The sequence below is a fragment of the Mytilus galloprovincialis genome, chromosome 12 (genome assembly GCF_965363235.1).
Source record: "Mytilus galloprovincialis chromosome 12, xbMytGall1.hap1.1, whole genome shotgun sequence".
In the NCBI taxonomy this organism is placed as follows: domain Eukaryota; kingdom Metazoa; phylum Mollusca; class Bivalvia; order Mytilida; family Mytilidae; genus Mytilus; species Mytilus galloprovincialis.
The window spans coordinates 77,458,269-77,478,223 of record NC_134849.1 but is presented as its reverse complement, the minus strand read 5'-3'; positions in this window follow the sequence as shown (position 1 = coordinate 77,478,223).

Genomic DNA, 19,955 nt, shown 5'->3' with positions numbered 1-19,955 from the left:
CAGTGTGATATGATTTTTTCAATTGTCAGTGGTAGATGAGATTTTGTATAGATGTTTTAAAATGTGAAATTTTCAACAAAAAAAATACGGGAAAATTTAATATAATTATCTCCCTTTGACAGGCAAAACTTTGAAATTTGATTTTGATTATAATTGTGTAAAATGTTTATTTTACCATCTAACTTACTGTCAATAAAAGTTAAAATAGTAAGATTTATACTTTGTTGCTTTTTTTTTCATCTCAATATTGTCACAAAATCGAAGAAATTCATTTTTCTGAGCCAAAAAACTGGTTCCCTGTATAGAATACTGCATTACTCGTTCCAGCGATAAGATCCAGGGGAAATATTTTGTGTGAAGTCTTGTACTACTATGGTGTTTATATTCACCAAGTTTTATGGAGATTTGAAGACCCACCATGTGTCACTCAATACATGGTTTTATGGTGGATTGGGTGTTAAAAAATACTAGTAATATTCTGGTCTAAGTGAAATTTGTACAAGAAATAACATTTCTGTTAATTTTCATACTTTTTCTTTAGTACTGATTCCCTGCGTGTCATACACGTTTAATCATGAAAATTATACAGGAGGGTTAAACTGCACAATCAAGTCCCCCGCATTCCTTATTCGATCAAAAATACGACCAACGGTATAACAGCTTGTCATTATGGAAAAATTAGAGAAAATCCAAATACTGATTATTTGCACACCTTTAGTAAAATTGTGGTATTACCACTTATATAATGTAGCAACCTTAGGCGACCAAAACCATGTACTTGAAGTCGGAAGGATTTATGGACAGGGGTAAACCAATGTTTCCTTGACATATCTTCGCAGGAGTGGGGACTGTTGAGGTAGAGGGGCAGTATACATGTTTTCTTCTGTAATCGTTTTGCTTTTATTACTTAAAAATATTAAATGTATGCTCTTCGAATAATTATTTCAGCAAAATTTTAAAGGACCTTTTTTCCACAATTTGATAGACTATTTTATCTTCTATTTTTATGACCAGTTTGTTTACAACTAAGGGGATGTTTTTTCATTACAATCATTATTGATTATAGACAACTAAAAACAACGGCAAAGATACTCGGGAATATTGGGTCTCCGCGCGACCGACCTCCGACTATGATGGTGTTTAAGTGTTCTGTACAGTCTAAAAAAAATCGAACTCTAAAAGATAAATTCAAAAAGCGGAATGTCCGTGAAAACTGACATGACTGTTTATCGTGTTGCAAACTCGAGACACACTATTTATAATGCTACACAAAAACACCAAAACAATATAAAACACTTTAAGTGTATAATTGAGCAACTATTTAGCCTAAAAATGGGGTTATATTTTTTTTGTCCAAGTCAGAAAAATGTTTTCGCGCAAAACGCGAACATTTTTTATTTAGTTATTCAACGCTTTCAATCAATTTTTTTAATTAGTTACCAATATAAGGATCAGGATTCGGAATATACGATAGTAGAGGGGCATTAGGTTTTCTGGTCTGTGCGTCCGTTGGTCCGTCCGTTCGTCCGTCCGTCCCTCTTCAGGGAAAAGTTTTTTGTCAAGGTAGTTTTTGATGAAGTTGAAGTTAAAACAACTTCAAACTTAGTACACATTTTTCTTATGATATGATCTTTCTAATTTTATTTTACCCCAATTTCACCGTCTATTGGACATAGAAAATGATAGTGCGAGTGGGGCATCCGTGTATTGGGGACACATTCTTATTTTGCCATCTGCTTGACAAAAAGTTAGATTTTATCAAATAACGGGTCAGAATATTTTTGTAGCATAAAAACCATTACCACAACCCCTTTGAAATTAAATGGTCCTTCCCAAAAGGTTTAATTTGAGACATTTTTTCTACAGGTTGACAAATGAACTTGAGAATTGAAATGGCTGGGGAATAAGAACAACTCGACCGAAGAGCAGAAAACAGCTCAATTTTAACAATGGGTCTTGAACCAAGCAAAACGTCAAACTGTGAACACCAGGATTTTCATATCATAACTTTAAACATCAAACCGTGATACTGCGAGTTTAAAACGCATTCGAATAGAAGCTCAATTGCTTTAAATAAATTATATTAAACTGTGTTAACAATCTCTTGTGGGATTTTCTTAGTAATTTATAGAGAATAAGGTGGGCCACAGTATTTTGGATGTCAATCGTTTCTTGGAACTAACATTTTTTGTTTCCTTTTTATCAACTCCCAAATTTTAAAAATATAATCTATTGTATTTCAATGGTATCATACGGTAATTATACTATATTGAAATGTAATTACAAATTTAATGATATAAAAAATCGTTGGGGCCAATTACTCATTTCGTCTTTTTTTTTTTTACTTTAGAATAATCACAAATAAAAAAAACAAATTGTGGATATTCATGCACATAACAAAGGTTAGATTTTTTTTAAATGACATGTATGAAAATGTACATTAACACCCTATTTCTTTTCATATCACACTGAATTTACACACCTTTAGGTATTAATAGTTATAATCATGTTCCTGTTGAAATAGGGGGACATTTTACCTGTTTTGATGTGTATCGCAGACTTCCTGTAAAATAGCAATAAGTCAACATAATTGTCTTACCTAAACAGCAGTAAATTGACCGTTATCTGTGTACAGAAAGTACATTCAAATACAATGCAAACACAATGACGTGTGCATTTATACAAAACGTACAGCATTTTGTAATATGGTGCAATATTTCATAATGTGTTGTAAGATAAAAAAAAAAAACGTTCCATTATGAAATGGAACAATCCATTTCTTGGTCTGCTCAAGGCTTTTTTATTTCCCATTTGGAAGGGTCTATTTGTCAGTAGACTTCATTTCTGTATTATTTAATAATTTAGTCCATTTTCTCTTCTTAGTTTTTGGGCCTATTGAATATGTTTGTATCTCTATATTCTAGCAACCCAATTTTAAAACTACATGTCCTGTAATCTCGATCGTCATTTGAGAATGGTTACACTTGACATGTATTGTAATATTTTACTATTAAGGTCTATGCACTTAAAACAAACTCAAATTACATAAGAAAGATTTGAGGTCATGGGATTTGAGAATAAACTGTTTAAATTTATGTTGCTTGAAAAAATCTGTTTCTGAAAGGAAATGAAAAGATAGTATATTTCCGTTTAAAACTAGGGGGGGAATAATTCATTGTTGATTTCTAAAGTCTTTCTTGTTCCTATATGAGAGAGAACTTCTACAATTATAATCGTCTTATAATTTGGAACATTTGATAATATCACAGCCTATCTCAATCATAAAATATCATGAATGGCAGGATTTTATGAATGAGTATATTTAATACATTGTTATCATGTAACAACGTGACATATTTTTAAAATACTCCATCCTGGCAACTACAATAATGATAATAAATATTTTAGATAAGTTTGAATGTCGTGCCCTTAAATACATGTAACCATACTAGGTCAAAATTCTGTATACATTTGATATTTAAATATGAAACGTCATGTTATCATTAATGTGAACGGTAATACATATATTTTTATATAACTTTCATAATCATCCGTTTAATTTTTGTTTTATATCCAAATATGGTCTGTAATGGTAGAAATCATTAAATTCAATTAACATTAATTTGATCTATTATCAATATGTAGAGATTTCAAAACTGATTTGAAAACAGTCCTTATAAAATATCTTATGTTTTAGTATTTTATATATATTTAATCACATTTGTGTGCAATGCCCTTTACATTTGCGCTGAAAAAAAACATTACGTTTGCGTGCAAGTTTTTGTACAATTTGTGCACATTTATTTTGCAGTTAATTGAGGTAAACCCATGTAGTATTTAATATAATTATACTATATATATATATCTATTTATCAATCTATTTACAAGTATCCTTCCGTTTGTCTTAAAAATGTATTCACAAATGCGCGCAAACGTAATGAAAAGTCAACACATGCGCAAAATGTAAAATAAATCCACAAATGCGCGCAAATGCAATTCCCAAATTAACTAGTAGCATTAATAAATGTTTGTTTCATCAAACACTTCTTTGGTCACTTAATTGATAACCGTGTATGTATAACAAAAGACTTGGCGACTTAAGAATTGGTATGCTGCTTCTCCACTAAACACGTAACAATTAAGAGTAAAAGTAAAGACTTATCAGATTAGAGTCAAAATAAATAGAGTTCCTCGAAAGGCATATAATCACGAGGACTCGTCTGCTACAATGTGAACAATGCTCAGCCTGAAGTTCACGCTGGTTTCATATTATATTCAGGTTCGCAATCATATGTTCTCTTTCTGAAATGCATTTAATAGTTGTCACTGTATGTTATAACATTCATGTAAAGAAGTAGTGAGAAGCTGTGTTTTTGTGCTTTCAGTAACCAGTCTTTAATGATGGTCTTGATGGCGTCCTTTTATTGTATATTCTATAAATTTTCATGCCATTTTTCTCCATATTTTCTACTTTATTTCATTGTCCTCTTTTCTTTATATTTTCGCAACTCATTATTGTCTCTTTTTTCCATTTTTCTCTAATCTTAAATTTTTACTATTCTCTTGTTCAGTAAATCCCCACCCCCACCATCAGTTATACTGTATATATTGTGCTATTTGTAATTGTTTCTCCTATATTTTTGTCTGTAATACCTGTTTTACCGATTTAACAACATCAAATTTAAAGCAAAAGGTCATCTTTACGAAAACCATATAATTGGAAACATTTTAAACAATCACGGGTGATAACTTTTAGAATTTTAACGGGAAAATCATAAAAAAAAACTTCACCTGCATGTGGTTATCCGTTAAAACACCAACTCTTTTCATCTATACATCATTGATAAATAATTATTTGTATGGACATTAACTTAAGCAACCAATTTTATGAATGAACTGACGCCATTGACGACGTGCATATATTATTAAACATTTAAATACAATATAATTATGTAAATAGATTATGTACTAGATCCTACTTATCGTTTTTCTCATTAAAAACATGTACATAACAATTCTTTTTTATACAATACCAGTAACGATGAATAGACTTATACAACATTTCAATCCTGGTATCTACATGTATGATGAGTTTATATACAAAGAGCTGAATTAAAAGTTCAAGTGTATTTACACATGTTAAATGAGTCACGACCCCTTTATATTTATTCCAGAAATATTACATATGAATATTTTGATTGTTGAGCAAAATCTTCTTATTCTACTTCCTAGAAGTTTGATAGTACAAAAAGCAGGAACTTCTGATGTAAATTCTGATGTGCCCTCGTATTAAAATTTATATACTTCGTTATTATTCAAAAGAAATTTTAACGATGCCACTGCTGGTGGACGTTTCGTCCCCGAGGGTATCACCAGCCCAGTAGTCAGCACTTCTGTTTTGACATGAATATCAATTATGTGGTCATTTTTATAAATTTCCTGTTTACAAAACTTTGAATTTATCGAAAAACTAAGGATTTTCTTATCCAAGGAATAGATTACCTTAGCCCTATTTGACACAACTTGTGGGAATTTTGGAACCTCAATGCTCTTGTTTGGCATGATTTTCACCTATTGACAAAGTAACAGCTATGCGTAGTAACTATTATGTTTGAAATATGAACTAATTTCTTGTATGCTCTTTCAGCCCGGGTCTGAATTAGTGGTTCTATACTTCAAAAGGTTCAGCACTCTACATTAAGTGTCCATCGTTTCTGGGAATTTATAATTTTGCAAACAAATAGTAGAAATATTTTTTTATGGTTTCGTCTGGCATTTGTACTGTCTTGAAATTTAATAACATAATAGATCAAATTAAAAATGGTTCGGGACAATTACCAATTTCTTCTTGAGTAAATTTTATTCTTCTCCTATCAAAACCTAATGATCACTTATACACCTTAACATAAGTAAAAAATTCGGTGTCAAGTGCCTGTGACATATTCTTACATTTATATAGCAATAGCTATGATCATAATCCTGGTTGATAAAAGTAACTTTGGTATAGCAGACACAAGAGTAAGTCAATATAGATGTTTATGGTCATTGTTATATATTGTTCGTTTCTCTTTGTGTTGCATTTTAACGTTGAGTCGTTTGTGTTTTCTCTTATTTTTGAGATATTGAGATAAGACGTGGCACGGTACTTGTCTATCCCAAATTCATGTATTTGGTTTTCATGTTACATTTGTTATTCTCGTGGTGTTTTGTCTGATGATTGGTCTGTTTCTGTGTGTGTTGCGTTTCGATGTTGTGTCGTTGTTCTCCTCTTATATTTAATGCGTTTCGCTCGGTTTTGGTTTGTTACCCCGATTTTGTTTTTTGTCCATGGATTTATGAGTTTTGAACAGCGGTATACTACTGTTGCCTTTATTTATCACCACCGGACCGGAATCTCTGCTGGTGGACAATCTGTCCCCGAGGATTCTACCAGTCCGGTAGCCTAACAGCATGAAAACTAGTAGAAAAAATAATATTATACTGGATGACACGACGCCCAGGATAAAAAGGTGTCAATCGGCTGTTGTCAAGGACACAACAACACCGATTTTATCAGGTGTCCCCAGGATCATCTTAAATGATGTTATGAAAATGACACATGTGCAGTCTTCTGAATCCTCATTGTACTATAAAAATGCAGACAAGTTTGAATATATTCGGCCGTGTACTGTTCAACTTTCAGATATTTTAGATTTCAATGACAACCATCAATATTGCTCTATTTCCAAATGTAACCGTAAAAATTGTAAAACCTGTGATATTCTTATAACTGATACCCACTTTCAAAGTAATTTAACCACCAAAAATTACAATACACATAGCCATGAGGATTTGAATTGCACTGCCTCCAATATTGTTTACGGTATTGAATGTACTCTTTGTGGATTGATCTACGTCGGGGAAACTCGACAAAGACTCAATTTTAGGATGAATGATCATCGGTCTAATGTTAATGATCCTAATAACAACAAATTTCTCTATAAACATTTTAATCAGCCTGACCATTCTATTGTTTCAATGAAAGTCCGGATTATAGAGAAAATATATCATCCAACAAATGACCCCATATTGAGTACACCATATCGTTTACAAAGAGAAGACTTTTGGATCAGAGAGTTGGGAACAGCCATTCCCTATGGATGCAATGACAAAATTGATGGTGTAGGTATTTTATCTAGTCCCAGGTGTAGTACTGTCAATACATTAAAATTATTTAATACCTCTGCTCGACGAAATAGAAGTCATGGTCACAGAAAATATATACCACCTGCTGTACACACCGTGACAATTGATAGTCTATTAACGTCTGTTCAAAAACCTTTAGGTATTCATCATATTAGAACTAAATTATACTCCATTTCATTGTCAAAACTTTCTTTACTATTTCAAGATGCCAAAAATACTTCCGTTACTGATTCTCGTTCTGTTTTGTATAGATTAGTTGCAATTATCATGGACATTGCTAACCATAGACTATTTAAACCCGTATTGACTACATCCAATAGTGAGGAAAAGCGTTACTTTTTTAAGGTAGAATTCGCCAATAAAGGTTTAGATGCTGTAAATATTGGCAATATTTTTCATCAAAAATCTGTACAAAAAACTATACCTGATTACTTCAAAAATAAAGCTACACCTGTTATTTTTTATATTTACACCAAGTCTATTGCATCAAAGATTTTCAACCACAAGAGAGTTTTAGAGGATTTTAACCTCAAAGATACAAAATCCAAGCCTCCGGATTGCTCATGTGCATCTTCTCAATACAATTATAGTCCAGCTGGTCATATTATTACTGGTGACCTTGGTATTGTTACCAATAAACAACTAAGAGAGTTGCTAGCCAAGGGACCAAAGTATAGAATCCCCCAGCCCATCAACTGGAAAAAGAATTTCAAGTTACTGATGGATGCAGTTGAGGACTATGCAAGAAAATGGATAAAGCGCGAACCAGACGAACCCGAACTGGACACTTTGTCTGAATGGATCAAAGCTATTCGATCATGCATTCAGAGGCGCATACAAAAACTAAGATGTAATATGAGTACTAGAGTTTCTAACCCTTTCAAGAATCCGGAGGTTGTGGATGCTTTATCCTCTTTGCATGACAAATATGTCGTTGTTCCGGCAGATAAAGCCTCCAATAATATTGTCTTCATATGTAAAAAACATTATTTGCAATGTCTCACTACAGAGCTTGGAATTGATCAAACTACTGGTAATCCTACATATTCTTTAACATCATTTACCAAGGATGAAATTTTACAAAATCATAAATCTGTCCTTCTTTCTTTTGGTATCAACATCAAAGAAAACGAAGAAAACTTGCCCTCATTATACTGGATACCTAAATTACACAAAACTCCATATAAAGAACGATACATAGCTGGGTCTTCAAAATGTTCGACTAAACATCTTTCTAAAGTATTGACTACTATTCTTTCTACAGTTAAAGATGGGCTTCAAAAATATTGTGAGGAGATATATTCTACCAGTGGTGTTAACCAGATGTGGATTCTCAAAAATTCGAAAGATCTACTGCTTAACCTTCGATCACAATCTTTGCAATTTTGCAGCAACATAAAAACTTTTGATTTTTCTACGCTATATACTACTATTCCCCATGCTCAGTTGAAAGATCGACTTCACCAACTCATAAAACAGAGCTTTTTCTATAAAAATGGGAATCGTAGATACAAATTTCTTGTTTTGGGATACAATACTTCATATTTTGTGAAGAATCACACTGAATCTTCCAGAAAATATACTGAAGATGATATTATTAAAATGCTGGACTTTTTGATCGACAATATATTTGTTGAGTTTGGAGGATTTATATTTCAACAGACAGTCGGTATTCCAATGGGTACTAATTGTGCACCCCTGCTGGCTGATTTGTTTTTGTATTCGTATGAAGCAGAATTTATTCAGAACCTTCTAAAAGACAAAAAGAAAAAGCACCTTGCAAAATTCTTTAATTTTACTTTTCGATATATTGATGATGTTTTATCGTTGAACAACCCATACTTCAGCCAATACTTACATCTCATATATCCCAGTGAACTTGAAATTAAGGATACTACTGATACTAGAAGGACTGCTTCATACCTTGATCTTTTCCTCAATATTGACGTAGATGGACGACTTCACACAAAAATCTATGATAAACGGGACGATTTCAATTTCCCAATTATCAATTTCCCATTTCTCAGCAGTAACATACCCTCTGCCCCTTCGTATGGTGTTTACATATCACAATTGATACGTTATTCACGTGCTTGTTCACACTATACGGACTTCATATACAGGAGTGTGCTCCTTACGCAGAAACTGCTCCAACAAAGTTATGAGGAGGACAGATTAAAATTAACACTCCGTAAATTTTATGGACACCATCACGAATTGGTTGATCCATATAATGTCTCTTTAACCAAACTAGCTAAGGACATTTTTAACACATGGTAGATTGTGGTTTGTCATTATGTCGTCTAATCTTTTAATTACCAAACGTGACTTATTCCCGATTGTGACCGTTTTGCTGAATGTGAATTCGCATTACTATAAGACGTGTTTCTGTACTTGTTTATCCCAAATTCATGTATTTAGTTTACATGTTTAATGTTATATTTGTAATTCTCATCAGATTTTGTCAAATGTGTTGACGTCTTCTTATTATATATTTAGGTATGACGTATAGAAAAATTAACCACCTCCTCTTTATTAATTATATTAAATTTTGTACGATTATTTACGTTTGAAGTTGGATTCATTACAAACTGGACATATGCATTTTGTTTAAATGAATTATCAGTATTTAGTTCTAAATCAATCCTAATTCTATCTCATTTTTGAATGATAGTTTTTCATATGTGACGTCATGCTGTTTCTAAATTTCATAAATTCAAATGTGGCATAACGTTTCTGCCTTTTCGCCATCGTATGTGACGTCACAATTTTTTTAATTACGTTGACGCTTGGACTGATTCGGATGTGTGTCTATTTTGTGATAAACTTGGGTTTAGTTTTCTGTAATTAGTTAATATTTTAGTTTCATTATGTATATCTCTTTCATATTCATTTGTTAACATTTACTGTTTGCAATAGCATTAAGTATTCTATATAATAAGGATGTTCTTATCCCGTGCATAAAAACAATGCCGTATTTGTCAAAACCTTTTCAACTTTTAATCTTCAGTGCTGTACAACTTTGTACCTTTTTCACGTTCGATCTTTTATATCTAGGCGTTATGTATTCAGGTTTAGTTTTCTGTAATTAGTAAATACTTTAGTTTCTTTGTGTATATCTCTTTCATATTCATTTGATAAAATTTACTGTTTGCAATAGCATGAATTGTTCTATATAATAAGAATGTTCTTATCCCGGGCATAAAAACAATGCCGTATTTTGCGAAACCTTTTCAACTTTTGATCTTCAGTGCTGTACAACTTTGTACTTTTTTCACTTTCGATCTTTTATATCTGGGCGTCACTGGTGAGTCTTGTGTGGGCAAGGCGCGTTTTTGGCGTATTGAATTTTAAACCTGATGCTTTTTGTTATCTATTAATCATGTTTTTCTGTGTATAATATGTTCTCCTATTTATTTGTATTGTAGTCCTGTAATATTATGTTGTCATTTCAATGTTATATTTAACTTTGCCATTAAAGTGCGAGGTTTGGCATGCCTTAAAACCAGGTTCAACCCACCACTTTTATTCCCCTTTAAAAGTGTCCTGTACCAAGTCAGGAAGATGGTCATTGTTATATATTGTTCGTTTCTCTTTGTGTTGCATTTTAACGTTGAGTCGTTTGTGTTTTCTCTTATTTTTGAGATATTGAGATAAGACGTGGCACGGTACTTGTCTATCCCAAATTCATGTATTTGGTTTTCATGTTACATTTGTTATTCTCGTGGTGTTTTGTCTGATGATTGGTCTGTTTCTGTGTGTGTTGCGTTTCGATGTTGTGTCGTTGTTCTCCTCTTATATTTAATGCGTTTCGCTCGGTTTTGGTTTGTTACCCCGATTTTGTTTTTTGTCCATGGATTTATGAGTTTTGAACAGCGGTATACTACTGTTGCCTTTATTTATCTCAACACAGCAATAATAAGCGACTCACTTCACACAGTAATATATAAAGACAACAGTAGTATACCGCTGTTCGAAACTCATAAATTATTGTGTACAAAATATACAATACAACTTAAATAAAATCTATATTCATTTAAAACGTACAGCATTTTGTAATTTGGTTCAATATTCTATAATAATTTTTCAGGTCAATAAGTTGCATTATCAAATGGAACAAGCCATTTCACGACCTACTCATTTTTCTCATCTTTACAATCATGTAACATTTCGCTACCAAGATTGGATCACTTTTGGGGTAAGCCAATTTTGTTATAAATCTCCTAACGAAATTGATGGTTTGAAAAACTAGTTTAATCCCCGTAAAAAAGTCATGTGAGTCCAAGCTCATTTCGCTTTTTTATTTTAAGTTCGACGCTGCTTCTTGGTAAAGATCCAAAATCTGTTGTTTTATGTTATGTTAACACTCGTGCTATCATTCAGAACACTCAAATATACTACAGCCTTGATTACGTCACAATCATGAACTAAACACGCATATTTCATTCATAAGATATAATGAATGGTATTATTTATGAATGAGTTTATGCAAGTCATTGTAATTATATAACAACGTGACATATATGACATGCTCCACCCTCGCAACCACAATAATAAGGATAAATATTTCAAATAAGTTTTCAATGTTCTGATCTTATTTACATGTAACCATACTAGGTCAATCTTCTATACATTTGATATCTAAATATATAAAACGACACGATTATTAATGTCATTAGGTAGAACTGCAGCAAATATTGTTTTAAATGAAATGTATTGGCTATCTTTATGTCATAGTCCTTTAAATTCATGTGATTTCTTGTCAGAAACCTAAATATGTTTTTATCTTTTGTCATCATGTAGAAATTTAAAAAGTAATTAGAAAAAAGTCCGTTGAAAAAATGTTTTATTTGTTAGTAATGTATTTAACTCAGTTTATTACATTTGCACCCTTTTTTGCGCGAAAACATAAGTACGTTTGAACTGGTACATTTGCGCGCTATCATTTTACAGATACATTTCGGTAAACGCGTGTAGAGAACAATATAAAAATATTTCTCCATCTATCTATCTATATGTACCGTTAGTCTTAGTCTCATTTAAACGTTATACAAGTGCTGGTGAAACAAACCCTCTTAGATAGACATATATTGTGGTTTGACATTAAAAACAATTAGAGCATCCCGTATGTATATTGGTAAAATAATTTAAAGTCGTAGGAAACTTCAATGATAGGTTACTTTTATTTTCTGATGGTTATCGATGGCTTAGGGTTTTTACTTTTAAAAATAATGGATTTATCTTTAAGATCATGCATAACAAAGAAACAATGTGCATACATATCCATTATATTGTTTCATTATATTTCACATGGCTATAAAAGGGGAGGTTTGGCATGCCACAAAACCAGGTTCAACCCACCATTTTTTCCTTTAAAAATGTCCTGTACCAAGTACCGTAAAAATTCAGATTTCAACTCGGATCTCTCGTACTTAATTTGTAATAATATTTGAATGGAGGACAAAGCAAAGTAAACAAAATTATTACATTGTAGTTGTATAGGTTTTTTTTCAAAGGCTTTCTGAAATATAAGGATTGATAATTTCCATTAATTATCTAAGTTATTAGTAATTATTATTGGATTCTCTTTAATTACTACAATTTAAATAGTCTCCAATCTATTTGTTTGCACTCATTTGGACATGTTTCGTCAGTTTTATTATCTATTGACCGATATAAGTTCACGTACATCCGCGAAAATAAGTGGACCGCAAAGTAAACTACAGTAATAAAACATGTAGAAAACACCAGCCAACTTTTAAAAAATATTTTTTATTTTGTATAATTCTGATAATCATTGGTGCATATTTTTTTTAAAGGATTCTGCATTATTTTCAAGAAAGATTATTAGCAGTCTTAACAAAAGTATAGGAATAAGGTTGGATTTGGTTTCCAGTAGTACAACTATTCACCACTGACCACGTGATGTAAATATCAGCATATATAGGTTACATTATAGTGTAACGATATGGGCCTCGTCTATATATATTAGTGTTGGGGTTGCGACTAGCTCATAAACAAAAACACATCTTACGTTAAGTAACGACATTTAATAAAAGAGAGAGTAAACCAAAAAGGCGTTTCCGGACATCACTTTTACAACTCAATAAAACATACAAACTAAATGACACATATAATACAAGTATATCTAAATATATAACAATAGTCTTAAACAATGAGAAAAATCTATAGCGTATAATTAGCTAAAAAAAAGGCCTTTATAATATAGAATAAGGAGATGTGTTTTGATTTCTAATAAGACAGCTACTCGACATAGAGAAAAATTACGTGGATATAAGCATCTTAATAAGACTGTTTTACAATTTCTTGCTCAACTTGAAAATGACAAGATAAAAAGAAGTATTTTCTGCATCTAAATTCATGCGCTTCCTCGGCCTTTTCAAAAGTAATGAGTAAGATACAATTAAGGCATTCTGTATACAAAATTAATTCGAGATACGGATATTTCCCCTGGGACCCGCAGAATCGAGGAAAATGAATCGAATTTGAAATAATTCTACTTTTGCTGTATGATTCGTACTTTTGCTGTATGATTCGTGTTTTTAAGTCGTTTTGTAAAATACATTTATGTCTTTAAGTTATTAAGAAATGTAACTAAATAATAGTATGGTTCCGTAAAATTTCCATTTAATAACAATAAGTTATTTTTACGTTCCAAATCCAACAAGCGTTAATTTTACTATACATGTATGCACATTCCCAAACAGTTATTAGGTCTACATGCATTGTGCCGGATGGAAAAGGGATTATTTTGTTAATAAAAAGAAAACCATGAAATATTATCATTTTTATCGTCTAGGTGTCACTGTAGGAAATAAAAGATTAAGATGTCAAAGTCCCATGAAAAATTCTACAGTGATTAATAACTTTCACGTTTTGGCAAATTGTTTGTTTTAGATGAAAAAATCAAAATGTTGGGATCATTGGTGTAAGGATACATCTATTATTAATTTTTGTTGAAAGTCATATTTAAAAAAAAAAACGCCGTTTTGTCGTTTGTTTTTGGCGACTTTTTTGGATGTACAATGGTTTTTGTGAGATTTCAGTTCATAAATCATAAGTGATCAACAATTATATACCTTCTTGTAAGGATGTCTCAAATGGAGTGCGGCAACCCTTTAATAAAAAATATAGTCACTCTGGCCAACACTTAATGCATCAGTTACTTTTGGACATTTACATCATTTTTGTAACAAATCATACATTAATCTTTACATTTCTTTTTTTTATCAAACTTTTCTATTATTATTTTGCAGAGGTCAAACGCTGAACAGTTTGGGCAAGTATGGACACAACATTCAAGCTTGATACAGCTCTGAATTTGGATTGTGATTAAATAGTTGACACAGCATAGGTTTCTGACACAGAATCAACTTAAAAATTTTAAATTGGACATTTAACTTAATGGTCCAATATCTTAAATCTAAACACATGGTTAGATTCAGCATTTCAAAGAACCCCAACAATTCAATTTTTGATGAAATCAAATAAAGTTCAATTTTGGACCCTTCAGACCTCAATGTGGACCAATTTGATAACGCGGCCCAAATATCAAAAATCTAAATACATGGTTAGATTCAGCATTTAGAACATGAATAAAGTTTTTTTTTTAAATATATCGACACAAATTAAGTTTAAACATATTTTATTTGCTCAAAGCAAAAAAGGATCAGACACAAGTAAAACATACTTATAAAGTCTTCTCCACAATACAATATATATAACAATACAAATTGAACGTGAGCATGCATCATATAATATAAACAACATAAATATTACTTAACTATACTGAAAAAAGTAGAGGGAATGAGGAAAGAACGACAGAGATTAGGTTGATGATGATAATGATGATGATGTGCGTTTTATCTATGTTGATACTATACTACGAGGAATCAATTTGATCTCTTTATAAATTGAATACTTGTTTAACAATTTGCACATTTTGATCATAGGAGAGAGTTTCTTTTCCAAAAACCAGTAGTTTTAAGTCCAAATCGCAGCCTTCGGAAAGCCAGCTGATAACAGAATAACCCTTTCATTTAGATAGAAAGGGCAATCACAGAAAAATGGTGCATGTCCTCAATATCCAAACCACATTTATATATTGGATCAGATATAATGTTAGCTCTAAACAAGTCACAATTCAAGAACGATGCCGAACATCTAAATTGGGTTAATATTATATTCAATTTTCTTGGACCATATAAATAATGTTTTAAGTTAAATTGATTCTCATTTCGAATGTCGTAGTTTTTTAATTCTACTTTGAATTTTGATAACGAGTCTACATTTCGAACTGATATGCTCAAATTATTCCAAAGTTTAATTGTTGATGGGATAAAGGATTGGGAAGTCAGTGTCAGCCTGCAAAATGGTAAAATGATATCTTGTCCATTTCGCAAGGGATATTGTGTTGTACTTTTAATTCTAAGGGGCAAAAGGCTATATAAATATTCAGGGGCATTATTATTCTGAATTTTATAAAATAATTGTAGTTTCCTTCTTTTTCTTCGTTCCTCTAAAGTTTCCCAACCAACCTCTTTTAATACAGTTAATAACAATTCGTGCAGCTTAAAGTTGTAACTGTTCTTATTTCATTGAAAAACCTTTTCCGCAGTTGCATACTCAAAAATAGGTCTAATAAATACTAGATATAATTTTACCAAATTTTGTCGGCTAAGTTGATATTTGAGTTTTCGTAGTATATTCAGATGGTTTTTTTTAACACTGTTTAATATATTTTCAACATGGTTGTTCCATTTTGCGTCACTTCTAAATGTAACCCCTAGATGCTTATGAGATCGCACAATTGGTATTTTATTTATTGTTCATAGTAAAATTAAGGTTTTGTATCTCATTATTTGAAAACATCATAATTTCTGTTTTTTCAGGATTGAAAGACATAAGCCACTTTCTTGACCATTCATCCAGCTGTCTCAGGTCATGACTAACAACTGATTGTATAAGTTCCTCGTCATGACCCGAGTAACTGAATGAAAGAGGGACGAAAGATACCAAAGGGACAGTCAAACTCATAAATCTAAAACAAACTGACAACGCCATGGCTAAAAATGAAAAAGACAAACAGAAAAACAATAGTACACACGACACAACATAGAAAACTAAAGAATAAACAACACGAACCCCACCAAAAACTAGGGGTGATCTCAGGTGCTCCGGAAGGGTAAGCAGATCCTGCTCCACATGTGGCACCCGTCGTATTGCTTATGTGATTACAAATCCGGTAAATAGTCTAATTCGGTAGGTCATATTCATGAAAGGGAAGGGGATTGTAGTTACGACGTAAGGAACATATCCGATATCATTTGTGAAACGGTTATTCCATAACGGTCAACCAACTCGTGATGTGTCATCTGCAAATAGTCTGCATAAAGAAGTTAACTGTTCAGCAATAGCGTTAATATATATGATAAACAATAGAGGACCAAGAACGGATCCTTGGATCCTTGGGGTACACCAGCTGAAACATTGCAAAAAGTAGAGGATGATTGTTTTCTTTGATATAGGTAGCTAGTGAACCAATTTAAAAGATTTCCCTCAATGTCATATGCTTTCATTTTATGTAGTAAACCAATATGACAAAATTTGTCAAAAGTCTTCGAAAAATCACAAAAAACAAAATAGCAAATTTCTTTTGTTTCTAGTGCATTTAAGATACAATCATATATTTCTGTTGAATGTTTTGGCAAAAAACCTGATTGGTATTCATAAATTAGTTTGTTATTAAATAGATGATTATATACATGTTTAAACACAACTCGTTCCATAACTTTCCCCACGCAGCTAATTAAAGATATTGGTCTGTAATTAGATGGCAAAGACCGAGTCCCCCTTTTTGAAAATAGCTATTACATTTGCAATTTTCCAGCTGGTTGGATATACACATTGACTAAGGGACTTGTTGAATATAATTTGGAGAGGTATTGCAAATTTATCTGGACAGATCTTGAGCATCCTGTGGCTAATCACATCTGGTCCCGAGGCTTTATTTGGATCAAGAATATTAATCATATCTATAATTTTTTAAATAGTGACATGTATGTCACAGATTTTATTGTTAGATTTAGTTTCAAATTGTGGTAAGTTGATATTTTCTTCATCTAATTTGGAGATTAAATTAAAATACTTGTTCAAAAGCTCACATTTTTCTTCATCTTTATATGCAATTTCGTCTATTTTTTTCGGTATTTATAATATTTTGGAGTGGGGGGATGTTATTTGATCCATTGTTAGATTTGATTAACATTTTCATTATTTTCCAATAAGTTTTTGTATTCGATACATTATTTAGAATGATGTGGTCTAAATTACTTTCAAATTTTTCTTTAGCAACTTTTTTCATATTATTGACCCTATTTCTCTGTCGCTTGTACTTCAAAATATCAGATTGTTTTTTAGATTTAAAAGCCTTTTTTCGTAATCGATCTCTAGTGCGTATTTCTCTCCTAAGCTCGCTATTGAACCATGGTTTGTCGTTTTTTCGTATAGTTACTTGTTTAGTAGGTATGCACTCCCTCGCAATGTTCAGAAAAGTTACAGTAAATATTTCACATAATTCATTAACATCCTTGTCATCGGGAAGAAGTGCATACCAATCTGTTTCATTCATAATTTTCAAAAAATTATCTTTATCCATCTTATCATATATCCACACTTCTCTTTTAAAAGTACGTGACATTGATGAGGGACACTCAAGAAATATTACTGCTGCATTGTGATAACTAATATCTGAGGGAATATCTAAAACGACATACAGTCACTTATTATTATGGGATCTAAGAGTGTACTACTTTTATCAGTTACTCTTGTTGCTTTATCAATTACATTTCTTAGATTGAACAAGTCCATGGTGTCAATAAGTTTATTATTATTGACATTGAAAAGATCAGAATTTAGATCACCAGTAACCACTATATTTTCGTTTAATTAAAAGGCAGTTTCTATTGCATGATTTAATCGTGCCCAGAAGTCAGTGTCCGCATTAGGTGGACGATATGAGTGACAGAGAAGGAAGTTTTGACCTTTGGCTCGTATTTCAACCTTTTTCGGACGATATCGATATCATCTTTCACATATATCATTAATCCACCACCAAAGTTGTTTCGATCTTTCCTTATAATGTTATTGAAGGAATCTAGTTTTAATTGATCTTCAGATACACTAGGATCTGTTACAGCTAGGGCTTCGAATTCGTCAGTGAAATTATTTAAGAATTCTAATTTGTTTCTAATACTACGGATATTTAAATTACATATTGATATGTATTTATCGATTTCACTAATTCTGACACTAGAGGGTGTACTCGATATGTTATTTTCATCTGGACCAGGGTTGGGTTCAATATTACCAACAATAAGAATAAAATGAAGCACAAACAACAGAAAGATAATGTCAATCTTGGGATTTATTGACTGTAGACAAGCTAGTGAAAGAACATAGAGGGAGCAATGTAAGTTAATTTTTAGTATTTCTAAATAAGTATAATAGTTATAATTAATATAAGTACTGCTTTTCCTCTTGCTACATGTACAATGAAATAAGCCAATGGCTGCCCTGCAATCCTCAATGCTGACTCCCATATTGTTTAGGGGGTACAGAAATTAAGTATAACGACAACCAATGGCATTTTTCATATGGTAACTTGCACACATCATCATCAGAAAAAATAGAGAAAGTAAATATAAAACAAGAAAAATAAAAAATAAAGGTGATGGAAAAACAAACGGTTATCAGAAGGATACCTGGAGTCATACTGGATGATAAAATTGGAATTTTGCTTAATTTTTACTATTTTTATAAATCATTGTGAACCGTGATCTAGCCACTTTATTTGAAAGACAAGTTGTATGAGCTATAAGGTCCAAACAAAGAGTTGGTTTAAAGACGAATACCTACCAATATAGTAATAGTATTAAACACTTCATACTTGCAACTTGAGTATACAGTTTTACATGAAATGTATGTATATAAATCAAACATGAATATTGTGTACAATTGTGTGTGCATACAATACTATTTTGTAAAGAATTTAATCAGTATCTCCTGGGTTTTTTTCCCAATAGTGTTTAATTAAAACAAAAAGATACCTTTTTTTACAAACAACATTATATACACGGAGAATATATTTGTACATATACAAATTCTATTATTTCTTACTATAACATTTTTTTTGGTTCGTGTTTGGGTTAGGCAAGGGCGGTCTGTTTGACTTTTATTATATTTTTGAAAACTTCTTTTGATTGAAATCGACATTTTTCATTAATAGATTTATTTAATTACAAACTTTAAAAATGTACAATTAAGCTGATATGATTATAAGCAAAGTTGTCGAAAGAAGAACAGAACATGTTTACATTCACTATAAAATGCCAAATTTACACTGCTTTTTGTTTTTATTTTGAGTGATTGAGAAACGGTAATTTTATCAACTGTTGAAAAGATCTTACGATATGTACGAAAATTCTACTACTTAGCCAATTTGGGATGACCCTTTATATAGTTGACATGATGTGGGGAAAAAAATATCGACACAAATCGAAGTGAAGTAAGACTGGAATAGGATCCCAGTTAGGGCAACCAGTCCGGTACCCACGAATGTAGTTCTTAAAAAAAATATATAACTTTTGTTATAAATTGTGTAGTGTTATTATTTCACTAGTTCTGTAACTGAATGTAGATTTATTTGAAAGGGTAGGCGTTCTAGTTTGAATTTCTGTAAAAATTTTGAT